Source organism: Hyperolius riggenbachi, chromosome 1 (genome assembly GCF_040937935.1).
Source record: "Hyperolius riggenbachi isolate aHypRig1 chromosome 1, aHypRig1.pri, whole genome shotgun sequence".
Lineage (NCBI taxonomy): Eukaryota > Metazoa > Chordata > Amphibia > Anura > Hyperoliidae > Hyperolius > Hyperolius riggenbachi.
Genome location: NC_090646.1, coordinates 311,247,009 through 311,261,861, shown reverse-complemented (window position 1 = coordinate 311,261,861; position 14,853 = coordinate 311,247,009). Strand labels below are relative to the sequence as shown.

Sequence of the window (14,853 nt, the reverse complement as noted above, 5' to 3'; positions counted from 1 at the left end):
ATGACTGATGACCAAGTCAACTGGGCAGTCACGCCGGCCCTTACGAATTATTGGAATTATTGGGTGGATAATGCTAGATCAGTGTTTCTCAACATTTTATAAGTGTGTACCCCTTTTAAAACCCTGTACTCATTGAGTACCCCCTAGCATAGTAAACATGATCACAAGTACCCCTTGACAAATTTATATTTAATCGTAGTACATGATAATTGGTTCTAAACAATGTGCAAGCATTTATTATTGCTTTTAATTAGCTAAAATACTAATTTGATGTTGTTTAAATAAGAATTATTTTCTAAATCTCTAAATTTGTTATTCTTGGTTAAGTATATCAAGCCCGAGTACCCCCTGGACCCATCAGAAGTACCCCCTGGGGTACGCGTACCGCATGTTGAGAACCTAGGTGCTAGATCAGCTCCCATACCAACAATTTGGGATGCCCACAAGGTCTGTATCAGAGGACATCATATAGCTGAAATAAATAGCCAGACACCAGGCTGACATAGTATTGTCAAACGCTGAAGAAGCAACCCAAAAAGCTGAACAAGATTATTTAGCTTCAAAAAATACAGACACTTATGACAAATGGTAGAGAGCCTTAGTAAGAGTTGACCTGTTACAGATTAACAGGTGTTAAAAAGGCCTTCTAGCACAATAACTAAGTATTTTTGAGGGGACAAAAATGATAAGTTGCTGGTGAGGATGACCAGGGATTCTACTACTTTCACTGCCATCCCTAGAGTGGTGGGGGTTGATATGATAAAATATGATGACCAAATCATGATAGAATACCATAGATACCATTCGTGTCCTTACCTCTCCCTCTAGATTGTAAGCCTTTGGGCAGGGTCCTCCTCCTTTTGTGTCCTACCTGATCTTGCACCTCCATTACTGTGAACCCATGCTATGCATCTGAGTGAACCTAACTTGCCTAATCTCCATGCTCCATCCAGTGACTGACTAAGCATTACCTGGTACTCATGCTATGGTGTGTGATCTGGTTTTCTTGTATTCCTGTATTGTCATATTGCTGTATGTCACCCCTAAATATTGTCTGTAACCTAAATTAATGTTCAGCGCTGCGTAATATGTTGGCGCTTTATAAATACAATAAATAAATAAATAAATAAATAGAATCTGTGTTCTTAATGTTCTATAGAACTCTATACACGACTAAAGTAGACTACTCTCCACTGCAACTGCAAGAGTATCTTGACACTATTCAACTTCCTAAGCTTCTCCCTGACCAAACTAAAGTGCTTAATGAACCCCTATCACTAAAAAAAATTAGAGGCCATAGCAAGTATGCAATCTGGAAAATCACTGGGGCCGGATGGGTATTCGGTTGTGTATTACGAGCACTACTCTAAAATCTTAGCACTCCAATTGCTGAACACTATTAATGATGCATTTAAAAATAGTAATCCTCCCCAGTCATGGGCTGAGGCTCTCATTACTTTAATTCTCAAACCTAATAAGCATTCTAGATTATGTATGTCATACAGACCTACTGTATATCCTTAATCAATGCAGATGCAAAAGTTCTTGCAAAAGCCCTTGCCAGGTGACTTAGTAAATGCATCTTAACGTGGATTAATTCAGATCAATCTGGATTCATGCCTGGTAAGGGCACTGATATTAATTTACACAGATTGCATACAAATAATTCTGCTGACCATGACAATAGGGGAGCTAGAATAGTGTGTTCATTATTTAGAGGGAAAGCGCTTGACTCGGTGGAGTAGGGGTACCTCTGGAAAATATTATATCGGCTTGGTTCTGGGGAGAGATTTATTGGAAGGATTTAGTACCACTGTACCACTCTTTGGTTGCAAGACTACGGATTAATGCTAAAATCTCACTCGTTCCCCCTTACTTGAGTGACTTGACAGGGGTGCCCCCTCTCCCCGAGTCTCTTCGCTCTTGCAGTTGAGCAATTAGCAATCCTAAAATGGCAAGACCCACAAATACAAGGCTTGAGATAGTAGGTTTGGAAGAGAAAGTGTCCTTATATGCAAATTATATTTTGTTATATTTACATGCCCCGGGCCCCTCTCTAAATAGGACTTTGGAAGTCATTAATGAATTTGGTAAATTGTCTAGACTAAAATTCAATTAGTGTAAATCCCTTATATTCTCACTAGATTATATCCCCCTAACCCCCCTAGCATCTGCTCTGGTTTGTATGGATGAGTTCACCTACCTTGGCATTGTAATAGAGCGTGATTTTCGTAAGTTTATTCCAAACAATCTCACCCCGATTATACATAAAACCAAAGATAAATGTGCCACATGGAATACTTTACCCTTGACCTTGGTAGGATGCATTAACACTCTTAAGATGATGATGATTATTATTATTATTCATTTATAAAGCACCAACATATTCAGTGGCGCTGTATAAAGTAAGAAACAAACATGGGGTACATAATAATACAGACAATAATAATGGTGTATACTAGTATACAAAATACATAATTGGTGACAAAATACAAAAACAATACAACATACAGGATATAAGATACAGAAATGGTAATGACAATGATAAAAGTAATATGATGAATAAAATGTATAATGATTTTCAGGACACAAAAGGGGAGAGAGCCTTACCCTTGCAAGCTTACAATCTAAAGGAATGTGGGGAAACGAGAGGTGGGGTAGTATACAACAAACATATAAAGGCAGTGTGTTTTCGGATGTCTAGTCGGTCTTAGGACAAAGGGGAAGTGACCTAAGGTAGAGCATATGCTTGTCGGAACAAGTGAGTTTTCAGAGAGCATTTAAAGGTAGAAAAGGTTGGCTAGTGACGGATGTGTTATGGGAGGGCATTCCAGAGGAGGGGTGAAGCACGTGAATGTAAGGAGGTATTTCTAGCGGAGGACAACAAAAGATCATGTGCAGGTCCGAGATTGCGATTGGGTTGATATCTGAAAATTAGTGAGGAGATGTACAGAGGAAAGAGAGTGTGGAGAGTTTTATTGGTTTGGGTTAAGAGTTTGAACTGTATCCTCTGGTTAATTGGCAGCCAGTGAAGATCTTTACAGAGAGGGGCAGCAGAGGAAGATCGAGAAGAAAGATGTCCACAAAGCAGTACGTTACAATAGTCCATACGAGATATTATAAGAGCATGTATTAACCCTTTAATTGTGTCTTGAGCGAGAAAAGGTCGGATTTGAAATATGTTTTTGAGTTGGAGATGACAGGAGCTGGTTAGGGAGTGAACATGAGGAATAAAAGAGAGAGAGCAGCCGAATATTACCCCTAAGCACCGTGCTTTGGGAACTGAAAAAGTTCGCGAACCGCAATAGACTTCAATGGGGAGGCGAACTTTAAAACATTCTATCAGCTGGAAAAATGATAGAAAACATGTTTCAAAAGCTCTAATACCTGGAGCCACACCTAATTGAGTGAAATACACATCACTGCTGGAGGACCCACCCTCCCTCCCTCCTCCAAGCAAGGTCCTTTATACCATTTGCCTACCTACACTAATTAGTTATGGGACAGCTGCTACACACTCTGCTATGGAGATTTTATCCTCCCTTCTCCCTCCTCCCTCCTCCCTCCTCCCTCCTCCCTCCTCCCTCCTCCCTCCTCCCTCCTCCCTCCTCCCTCCTCCCTTCTCCCTCCTCCCTTCTCCCTCCTCCCTCCTCCCCTTCTACCTATTCCCTCCTCCCTCCTACCGGAGGGAGGAGGGTCTCTTCTGCCAGGGAATTATACTATTTTAAAAACCAGTATACATCATACCATAGCTGGGAATACATACATGAGTATACATCATACCATAGCTGGGGATACATACATGAGTATACATCATACCATAGCTGGGAATCGAACCCAGATCTCACTGTGTGGTGGGCACGTCACCCTAAGCACTGTACCACTACAGAAGTAAGTGAAGCTTGCCTAACATTTAACATTTATGCTCAATGCAATAGAACCATTAGGTTGCTTAAAGGAGAACTGTAGTGAGAGGTATATGGAGGCTGCCATATTGATTTCCTTTTAAGCTATACCAGTTGCCTGGCAGCCCTGCTGATCTATTTGGCTGCAGTAGTGTGAATCACACCAGAAACAAGCATGCAGCTAATCTTGTCAGATCTTACAAAAATGTCAAACACCAGATCATACCATAGCTGGGAATCGAACCCAGATCTCACTGTGTGGTGGGCACGTCACCCTAAGCACTGTACCACTACAGAAGTAAGTGAAGCTTGCCTAAAATTTAACATTTATGCTCAGTGCAATAGAACCATTAGGTTGCTTAAAGGAGAACTGTAGTGAGAGGTATATGGAGGCTGCCATATTGATTTCCTTTTAAGCTATACCAGTTGCCTGGCAGCCCTGCTGATCTATTTGGCTGCAGTAGTGTGAATCACACCAGAAACAAGCATGCAGCTAATCTTGTCAGATCTTACAAAAATGTCAAACACCAGATCATACCATAGCTGGGAATCGAACCCAGATCTCACTGTGTGGTGGGCACGTCACCCTAAGCACTGTACCACTACAGAAGTAAGTGAAGCTTGCCTAAAATTTAACATTTTTGCTCAATGCAATAGAACCATTAGGTTGCTTAAAGGAGAACTGTAGTGAAAGGTATATGGAGGCTACCATATTGATTTCCTTTTAACCACTTGAGGACCCACCCTTTACCCCCCCTTAAGGACCAGCGCTGTCTTAGCTGATCTGTGCTGGGTGGGCTCTGCAGCCTGATCGCTCCTGCCTGCCGGGTGTTGCGGGGGGGCACCTCAAAGCCCCCCTCCGCGGCGAAATCCTCCCCCTCCCTCTCCTACCTGGCCCCCCCTGGAGATCCGGGCTGCACAGGACGCTATCAGTCCTGTGCAGCCAGTGACAGGCTGTCTCCTGTCACATGGCGGCGATCCCCGGCCGCTGATTGGCCGGGGATCGCCGATCTGCCTTACGGCGCTGCTGCGCAGCAGCGCCGTACAATGTAAACAAAGCGGATTATTTCCGCTTGTGTTTACATTTAGCCTGCGAGCCGCCATCGGCGGCCCGCAGGCTATTCACGGAGCCCCCCGCCGTGAATTGACAGGAAGCAGCCGCTCGCACGAGCGGCTGCTTCCTGATTAATCAGCCTGCAGCTGGCGACGCAATACTGCGTCGCTGGTCCTGCAGCTGCCACTTTGCCGACGCACGGTATAAGCATGCGGTCGGCAAGTGGTTAAGCAATACCAGTTACCTGGCTATCCTGCAGATCCTCTGCCTCCAATACTTTTAGCCCTAGACCCTGAACAAGCATGCAGCAGATCTGGTGTTTGACATTTTTGTAAGATCTGACAAGATTAGCTGCATGCTTGTTTCTGGTGTGATTTACACTACAGTGGCTGGATAGTGTACTGGTTAAGGGCTCTGCCTTTGACATGGGAGACCAGGGTTTGAATCCTGGCTAGGTCAAGTACCTATTCAGTAAGGAGTTCAAGGCAAGACTCCCTAACACTGCAGGGTGGCCTCTTGAGCGCGTCCCTGTGGCTGCAGCTCTTGAGCGCTTTGAGTCTGACAGGAGAAAAGCGCTATACAAATGTTTGGATTATTATTACTGCAGCCAAATAGATCAGCAGGGCTGCCAGGCAACTGGTATAGCTTAAAAGGAAATCAATATGGCAGCCTCCATATACCTCTCACTACAGTTCTCCTTTAAGCAACCTAATGGTTCTATTGCGTTGAGCATAAATGTTAAATTTTAGGCAAGCTTCACTTACTACTGTAGTGGTACAGTGCTTAAGGTGACGTGCCCACCACACAGTGAGATCTGGGTTCGATTCCTGGCTATGGTATGATGTATACTGGTTTTTAAAATAGTATAATTCCCTGGCAGAAGAGACCCTCCTCCCTCCGGTAGGAGGGAGGAGGGAATAGGTAGAAGGGTAGAAGGGGAGGAGGGAGGAGGGAGGTGGGAGGAGGGAGGAGGGAGGAGGGAGGTGGGAGGAGGGAGGAGGGAGGAGGAGGGAGGCCAATTAAAATCTCCCTAGCAGAGTGTGTAGCAGCTGTCCCATAACTAATTAGTGTAGGCAGACAACTGAGTCAAATGGTATAAAAGGACCTAGCTTGAAGGGAGGGTGGGTGGGATCTTTAGCACTGAAAGCAGTGTGTTTCACAATAACATGTCTGCTGACAGTAAAATGGAGGCGAAAAATTTTGCTCAATACAGCTTTATGGGGCGAATCAAACTTCCGCTAAAGTTCGCCTGATGCAGGCGAACGCGAACCCCCAAAGTTCGCCTGGAACCGTTCGCCGGCGAACCGTTCGGCCCATCTCTATTCAGAAACTCTCCAGTTTGGATTCCTGTGAAAACATTTTTGGATATAGATCAAGTGTTTTTACCCTTTCTGTGGTCACATAAAATGCCTTGTATATCATTAAAAACATTTCAGATCCTGACCTCTGAACGTGCCCTTGCTATGCCAAGCCTTTTTTTTTCTATTATGTCGCAACACTTATGGTAACCATCAGATGGTGGTTCTCAAGAGATGACAGAAACCCGACAGTTGTATTGGAGGCTGCTATCCTTGGGTCATTTGAAGCCCTACTTAATCTTCCACTTAGGGGAGACGACCATCCAATACAACTGACTGTGGCCATGAAAACCACGGTTAAAGCCTGGAAATTTGCCATGTCCAGACTTTAAAATCCTAACTTTTGGTCGCCTTATCTACCTTTATGGGGCAGTAAATCTTTACCTCACTTTCTCACGGTTCCTGATCTAGTAGTGTGGGCCAGAAAGGGGGTCATGATGCTACAGCATATTGCCCCAGGGGGGAAATTACTTACATTCAATTAACTTAAAGCTTCCTATTTATTGTCCAATTGTATGCTGTTTAGATTCCTACAACTCTGCCTTCACAGTCTCAATTTGGTAGAAGTGATATCCTACTTGTCTCTACTCCTTTGGAGTCACTATTAATGACCGAACATCTAGAAAAACCTCTCTCATCCATATATGCATGTCTATTGGAAAACTTTGGGAGACTTAGATAATGAGGACTGGGAAGACATATTAATGGTGAGTTCAGAGTTCCTGATTTCAGCTAGGGATAGGCTAATACATCTAAAGTTTTTACATAGAGTATACTTTACCCCTATTGCCTCCACAAAATGGAGGCTACGCAGTCTGACATCTGTCCAAGATGTATGCAGGCTGTTGGAACATTTTTGCATATGTTTTGGTCCTGTCCTAATTTGGCTGTATATTGAACCGGATTTTTGAGCTGGTTTCTTGGGTGCTGGGTTGTACATACCTCCTAGATGTGAAGGCTGCTTTTCTTGGCCACTTTGGCGAGGATAAACTCAATAGGTATAACAAAACTATGGTGATTAATATTTGTCATTCTGCCAAAAAAAGTTGTTCTGACTCACTGGAATCAAGTTACTACACCTAGGAAAAAAGAAGCAATTAAAATGTCTAATAAATCTCTTCCTTTGCTTAAGATGACTTACGCCAGTAGAAATTGTCCCTCCAGATTCGACAACATGTGAAATAAGTGGTGTGAATTGATCTTGGGTACTACGGTCTTAGGATAATCTTGCTAGTTTTTACTTTTATATGGTTAATTTTTTTTTACTGGATCATAGAAAGTGTTGAGCATACTTACATATAACTGATTAATTGCATGGTGCTAGGTGATTAAATATGGGTCGTCTGGTCCTAGGCACCCCGGTAATATTCTTATATACCAGAAATTTCCTACCTTGTTTATCTGAGATATAGTAACATAACATGTTAAAATCTTCCTGGTGATTTCTGTACTGTTCCTTCTCCCTTCCCTCTTTCCCATATCCTCCCTAACTTGCTCTGTTACAGGTAAATGTGTCCATTGTTTTTGTTGTATTCATATGCAAAATTCAATAAAAAAAACTTACCTGTTAAAAAAAAGGCTGGACTTAGCTAGTCATAGCCACTTCCAGCTAGGCAAGTGAATAAAGCCCAGGGACATACTTTGTCCTTTGTCTATTATCTTTTATCAAAATACCATCCCAGCAGTACACTGGCCACAGATCTCATTTTAGATTATTCACTACAAAGACTATTGGTTACTGGACTCCAACACGGTATTTTTAACTTTCAGACATTTTACTCATTTCTAACACATCTTATTTTTTGTCTTATTTTTATAAATTGTTGATTTGGCTAGTTAGGTTGCAAATAACCATTTTGTTCCTTTTAGAAATAGCTAGCTCGAAGGTCTCTTTGCCTCGTTCAATATGAAGAGTGGTGGCAGCATATTACCCTCGATTTCCAATGCAAAAGCAATACCTTTATTTTACTGATTGTACATACAATCAAGATTGTATCTTGCATGGGCTCACCAACCAATCTTAAATGTTTACTGCACTCACAGTAGATTCCCACTAGTGGTTGAGTCCAGCATGGCAACTGTAGCATAGTACGGCAGGATTGGTGGGTGTTTATTGCATTGAGATCTGCCATGGTCACAGAGTGAGTAGCTAACCGTTGTTGCTGTGAGAAGCCAGCCTCTGTAGTCTTAAGAGCTTTGTGTAGCGTTCTCACCAACAGGGGCCATCTTGCCTCTTGTGTTAACCACGATTCACTATGGATGTTCACAAAATATTTTGAAGATTCCACTTTGGGATTGCTCTGGAGAAGTCCCTCCTGCCTTTCACGCAGATCTGTCCATCCCGGGTTTATTTAATTTTTTTCGGGTGTTCCCCAAAGAAGTGGCCTATTCTCCCCCTTCTCTCAAAGCTCACAAATGTGGTGTCTGCCTCCATGCAGTCTGCAGCTGCACCACAAACAGTTGGTGCCACTGTAATCTTGGGAAATGAAGATTTCCAAGAGAGATTTCATTTTTCAGCACGACCTGGCACCTGCTCACAGTGCCAAAACCACTGGTAAATGGTTTACTGACCATGGTATTACTGTGCTCAATTGGCCTGCCAACTCTCCTGACCTGAACCCCATAGAGAATCTGTGGGATATTGTGAAGAGAAAGTTGAGAGACGTAAGACCCAACACTCTGGATGAGCTTAAAGGGATACTGTAGGGGGGTCGGTGGAAAATGAGCTGAACTTACCCGGGGCTTCTAATGGTCTCCCGCAGACATCCTGTGTTGGCACAGCCACTCACCAATGCTCTGGCCCCGTCTCCAGTTCACTTCTGGAATTTCTGACTTTAAAGTCAGAAAACCACTGCGCCTGCACGCCCGTGTCCTCGTTCCCGCTAATGTCACCAGGAGTGTACTGCGCAGACACAGACTATACTGGGCCTGCGCTGTGCGCTCTTGATGACATCAGCGGGATCGAGGACACGGCAACGCAGGCGCAGTGGTTTTCAGACTTTAAAGTCTGAAATTCCAGAAGTGAACCGGAGGCGGGGCCGGTGCATCGGTGAGTGGCTGCGCCAGCACAGGATGTCTGCGGGGGACTGTTAGAAGCCCCGGATAAGTTCAACTAATTTTCCCCTGACCCCCCTACAGTATCCCTTTAAGGCCGCTATCGAAGCATCCTGGGCCTCCATAACACCGGATCAGTGCCTCAAGCTGATTGCCTACATGCCACGCCGCATTACAGCAGTCATTTCTGCAAAAGGATTCCTGGCCAAATATTGAGTGCACAACTGAAAGGAATTATTTGAAGGTTGACTTTTTTTGTTTTAAAAACACGTTTCTTTTATTGGTCGGATGAAATATGCTAATTTTTTGAGATAGGAATTTTGGGGTTTCATGAGCTGTATGCCAAAATCATCAATATTAAAACAATAAAAGGCTTGAACTACTTCAGTTGTGTGTATTTGAATCTAAAATATATGAAAGTCTAATGTTTATCAGTACATTACAAAAAATAATGAACTTTATCACAATATGCTATTTTTTTGAGAAGATCCTGTACAATTGTCAGTCTCACAATGTAAAGCGAATTTTGGGGAGACACTGGTCTATCCTTAAATTGGATCCACAATTGAAAGAATACTTTCCACAGTCGCCCTTAATAACATACAGGAGGGGGAGAAATTTGGGGGATAGCCTAACGCATTCCTTCTTACCAGTCAACACTGGTCAGAGTAGTACAGTGAAAAAAACCTGGCTGAGTGGCCCCCTCAAAGGGATGTATAAATGTGGGAGGTGCAAGGCATGTGTTAATGTACTGAAGTGTAAGAGCTTTAAGGCCCCCAAAGATGGTCATGTCTATGATCTACTCGATTTGTTTAACTGTAACACAGAGGGTGTTATATATGCAATACAATGTCCCTGCTTACTCCTTTATATTGGTGAAACAATAAGACCTGTCAAAGAAAGAATCTTGGAACATCTGGGTGATATTTTCCACAAGCGTAATACCTCAGTTTCCAGACACTGGCAAGAAAAACATGGGGGTGATCCTACCTGCCTTCACTTCTGGGTTATACAAAAATGGAGAATGGGTCCCAGAGGTGGCAATTTGGATCAAAAGTTGAAACCGCAAGAGGCAAGATGAATTTATAGATTAGGAACACTTAGCCCCCACGTACTTAATGAGGGCTTTACCTTTGCCTCTTTTATTTAGGTGTTTTGGATGTGGTATATTATGCATCTTAAATGGATGTCCTTTACTCCTTCTGGAAAGTTTAATTTACACAGCTTCTCCTCCTTATTAAGTGCGAGCTCTTTAAATGAGTTTTTAATATATGTATGTTGTAGCCCAGATGCCAGAAACCTTGCTAATATGAGGGTTCTTATATGTCTCTGAATATATGAGAATGGGTCTGCTCTTATAGTTACTTTAAGAGTTCCTCCTTCATAATCCCCCTCTCATATGATGCGCTATCTATAATGTATGGTGCGGGTTGTATTATATCTTAATGTGTTTACATTGAATTAATAGGACTCACGCGTCTCCTAGGCAACCTGATGGCTGGAGCGCGTGAGCCAATTATGTACTTTCTTTTTAACTTATTCACTGCCCGTCAAGGCCCATGTGACATGTTGCCATGGGAACTTTCCACACAACCCTGGCAGGCCGCATACACGGCAGTGACGTCATTTAATTTATTGACTCCCCCGAGTGTGGATGGCGCGCACGCTGGATACAGGAAAAGCCTGAGGGCTTGATTGGCTGTCGGTAGTGACAGTCATTCCACTCCTTATGACGTCTAATCCCGCCCCCTACACGCGCATCCACCAATGAGAGAGTGGGAAATACGGAGAGACGATTTTCTCTACTTTAAAAGCGCAGGTTTCTTTACTGGCTTAAGTATGAGACTGAGGGCTCCTCAAAGTCTAGTCAAGCATTTTTCAGCTACATACAGGTACTGGTGAACCTCTTTTTCGAATATATGAATCACTATGGACATTTATTTCCATTGGTCCAATATGTTGATAGATGTGTCCATGGTCCAATGAGACGTGATTTCCTTGTCAGAGAGGTGGGCGTGGTGATCTCCCGCCCTACCCAGCATTCCTTGGGCACTTGACCCCACTATAAAAGGAGAGCTTGGACATTCATTCCTCAGCAGGCTGCTGGTAGTGGCCGTAACGCTGCTACTTTGCTAACTTTTTTGTAAATATGTGAAATTTATATTGTATTTATTATGTGTAGCACTTTATGCCTCTATCACTAGGGCATTTTCACTCCTGCCGAAGTTTCCATTTGAGGAAATTAAACATGTTGAGTTTGGTGTAGGGTTTACAATATTTACTAGTGTGAACTAGGAGGGCGGTCTTTTAGGACCCAGAACCCTGTTTCCTCCAGTCCATTTGCTTCACAGTTAACAAAATAGCCAGCAAATATGACGTTGTTTTAATGTAACTTTATTAAAAGCTACGTTTTATACTTTTCTACTAGGGTATACCTTTGTTGAGTCTTTCTAATCAGGTGTGTTTATGGTACATGTGTAGAACCCAAGAACAAAATTAAAACCCAATAACCCATACCCACCCTGGTCTACCTAAATCACAATAGACCCTTATACCCAAAACTAATTAAACCAACAGCAGCAGCTTGTGATCACCACTGAGGATGCTGCTGGATAACCCAACAGAAGTCCCAACAGGACCTAACATAGCATATCCAGGAATAAACACTTCAGAAATTAAGTAGTTAGAATACTTCTAACACAGAGCAGGGATTGGCCAGGAAAAGGGTGATGACTAGAGATGTTGCGAACGGTTCCAGGCGAACTTTGAGGGTTCGCGTTCGCCTGCATCAGGCGAACTTTTGCGGAAGTTCGATTCACCCCATAATGCTCTATTAAGCAACACTTTGACCCTCCATATCACTGTCAGCAGACATATTATTGCCAAACACACTGATCTAACTGCTGTAAGCCCGCCCACCCTCCCTCCTCCAAGCAAGGTCCTTATACCATTTGACTCAGTTGTCTGCCTACACTAATTAGTTATGGGACAGCTGCTACACATTCTGCTAGGGAGATGTTAATTAGCCTCTTGTGGGTATCCTCCCTCCTCCCCTTCTACCCTTCTCCCCTTCTACCTATTCCCTCCTCCCTCCGGTAGGTACAATTCCAGCCAATGTGAGTTGGCTTTTATGCTACAAATCCTTAAAGGGAACCTAAACGGAGAAGGATATGGATTTTTCCTTTTAAAATAATACCAGTTGCCTGAATCGCCTGCTGATCCTGTGTCTCTAATACTTTTAGCCACAGCCCCTGAACAAGCATGCAGATCAGGTGCTCTGACTGAAGTCAGACTGGATTAGCTGCATGCTTGTTTCAGGGTGTGATTCAGCCACTATTGCAGTCACAAAGATCAGCTGGACTGCCAGGCAACTGGTATTGTTTACAGGAAACATCCATATCACTCTCAGTTAAGGTTCCCTTTAAGCAACCTGTTTCTATTTCATTGAGCATAAATGGTAAATTTTAGGCCAGCTTCACTTACTACTGTAGTGGTACAGTGGTTAGGGTGACTTGCCCACCACACAGTGAGATCTGGGTTCGATTCCCAGCCATGGTATGATGTATACTGGTTTTTAAAATAGTATAATTCCCTGGCAGAAGAGACCCTCCTCCCTCCGTTAGGAGGGAATAGGTAGAAGGGGAGGAAGTTGGTGGGAGGAGGGAGGAGACCCACAAGAGGCTAATTAAAATCTCCCTAGCAGAGTGTGTAGCAGCTGTCCCATAACTAATTAGTGTAGGCAGACAACTGAGTCAAATGGTATAAGGACCTTGCTTGGAGGAGGGAGGGAGGGTCCTCCAGCAGTGATGTGTATTTCACTCAATCAGGTGTGCCTCCAGGTATTAGAGCTGTTGAAACATGTTTTCTATCATTTTTCTAGCCAGTAGAATTTTTTAAAACGTTCAAAGATCGCCTCCCCATTGAAGTCTATTGCGGTTCGCAAACTTTTTCACGAACCGAACCTTTCGCGGAGGTTCACGAACAGGGTTCGCGAACCGAAAATCGGAGGTTCGTGACATCTCTAGTGATGACTAAGTGGTCAGCTCCGATTTCAGGGCCCGTCCCGCCCTAACATTGGTAGTGGAGTACACCAGCAATCCGCCATTTGCACATGGTTGCATATAAAAGAAGAGTTCTAAATAGAGGAGAAAAGACAGAGAAGGATGTGGGAAAGAGAGGGAGGGAGTAGGGAAGGAGATGGAGAGAGGCGTGGGAGAGGCCGTATTAGGGAAGGGGTATGAAAGTGATATATAGGGGAAAGGTAACAGAAATAATTACCCCAAAATACAAGAACATCGGTAGTGTGAAACCCCTCCCCCATCTTAAGGCACATTAAATTCCCCCCCCCCCCCTTCTCCATCACTGGAGGATATACGTGGCAAGCAGCATACTAATATAGTAAAAATAAGGGCATATTGCCCAAAGAGCCAGATAGCAATATTTTCAGGGACATTAAAATACAAAACGAAGGAGAAAATTATCGGCACCTTTGTAAGGGAACGCACATAGTGCAAATGTGTTAAAGGTCACTTAGAGATTGAGCAAAGCCTAGCCATACGAAAGGTTGCACAGGCTAGCATAGCTGGATAGGGATTATTACCCAGAAGTTCAGTTCCAGAAGCAAAGTTCTATCAAAATAAAGTAGAGCCAGCTTGGGCACAGCGCGTAAGGGTGCTATGCAGGCCAGACACATTACAAAAAATCAAAATGGAACGCAAAAAATAAGTGCAATGATGCATCGCAGATGGCCAACAACGCCTGCAAGGCAGTAATCGTGAGGCAGCCTATGGTTGAACTGAGAGTGTCACACAAAGTACAATTACTCACTACTCCTGGCGCTGCTGAGGACGTGTGGGAGATTGTTGAGCAGCGGGAAGGTTGTCCAGCCAGTCAGATACGCTTTGCAGCGTGTTGAAAAAAAGGGTGCGGTAGTCAGCCACGACTCTTAGTTTAAAGGGAACAGCATAGCGTATTCAAAACCCGTGTCCCGTAGCTTTTTCTTTACGTTAAGAAAAGACGCTCTTTGCTGTTGGAGATCGATGGAGTAGTCTAGGTAGAATGAGATACGGGTATTCTCGTAGGCAATGTCCCTTTAGTGCGGGTTGCTCTAAGTATTGAGTCACGGTCTCTATAGTTTAAAAGTTTCATAATGAATGTTCTGGGAGGAAGGCCCGGGGGAGGAATTTTAGGCAATACACGGTGCGCTCGTTCAATCACGAACACGGTAGAGAAGGCCTCCCTGCCAAACAGCTGGATTAGTACATTTTCAGCAAAGGCCTCAGGCGCAGTCCCTTCAGCTTTCTCTGGTAGGCCCACCAACCTGATATTAGATCGACAGTTTCGATTTTCCAAATCTTCCGGTCTGTCATGTAGCGACTTAACTTCTCGCTGGGTGGGAGAAAGGTCTTTCTGCATAGGCTGGAGCTGGTCCTCAACACTGCTGATGCAAGTGCTTTCAGAAGACCAGTCAAGTGTAAATGCA

General features: G+C 43.6%; 1 protein-coding gene across 9 annotated transcripts in view; it reads left to right on the top strand.

The window, feature by feature from the left end:
- ADGRL3 (adhesion G protein-coupled receptor L3) overlaps positions 1-14,853 on the top strand; it is a 2,975,920-nt gene that overhangs the window by 460,059 nt on the left and 2,501,008 nt on the right. The gene's annotated exons all lie outside the window — the stretch shown is intronic.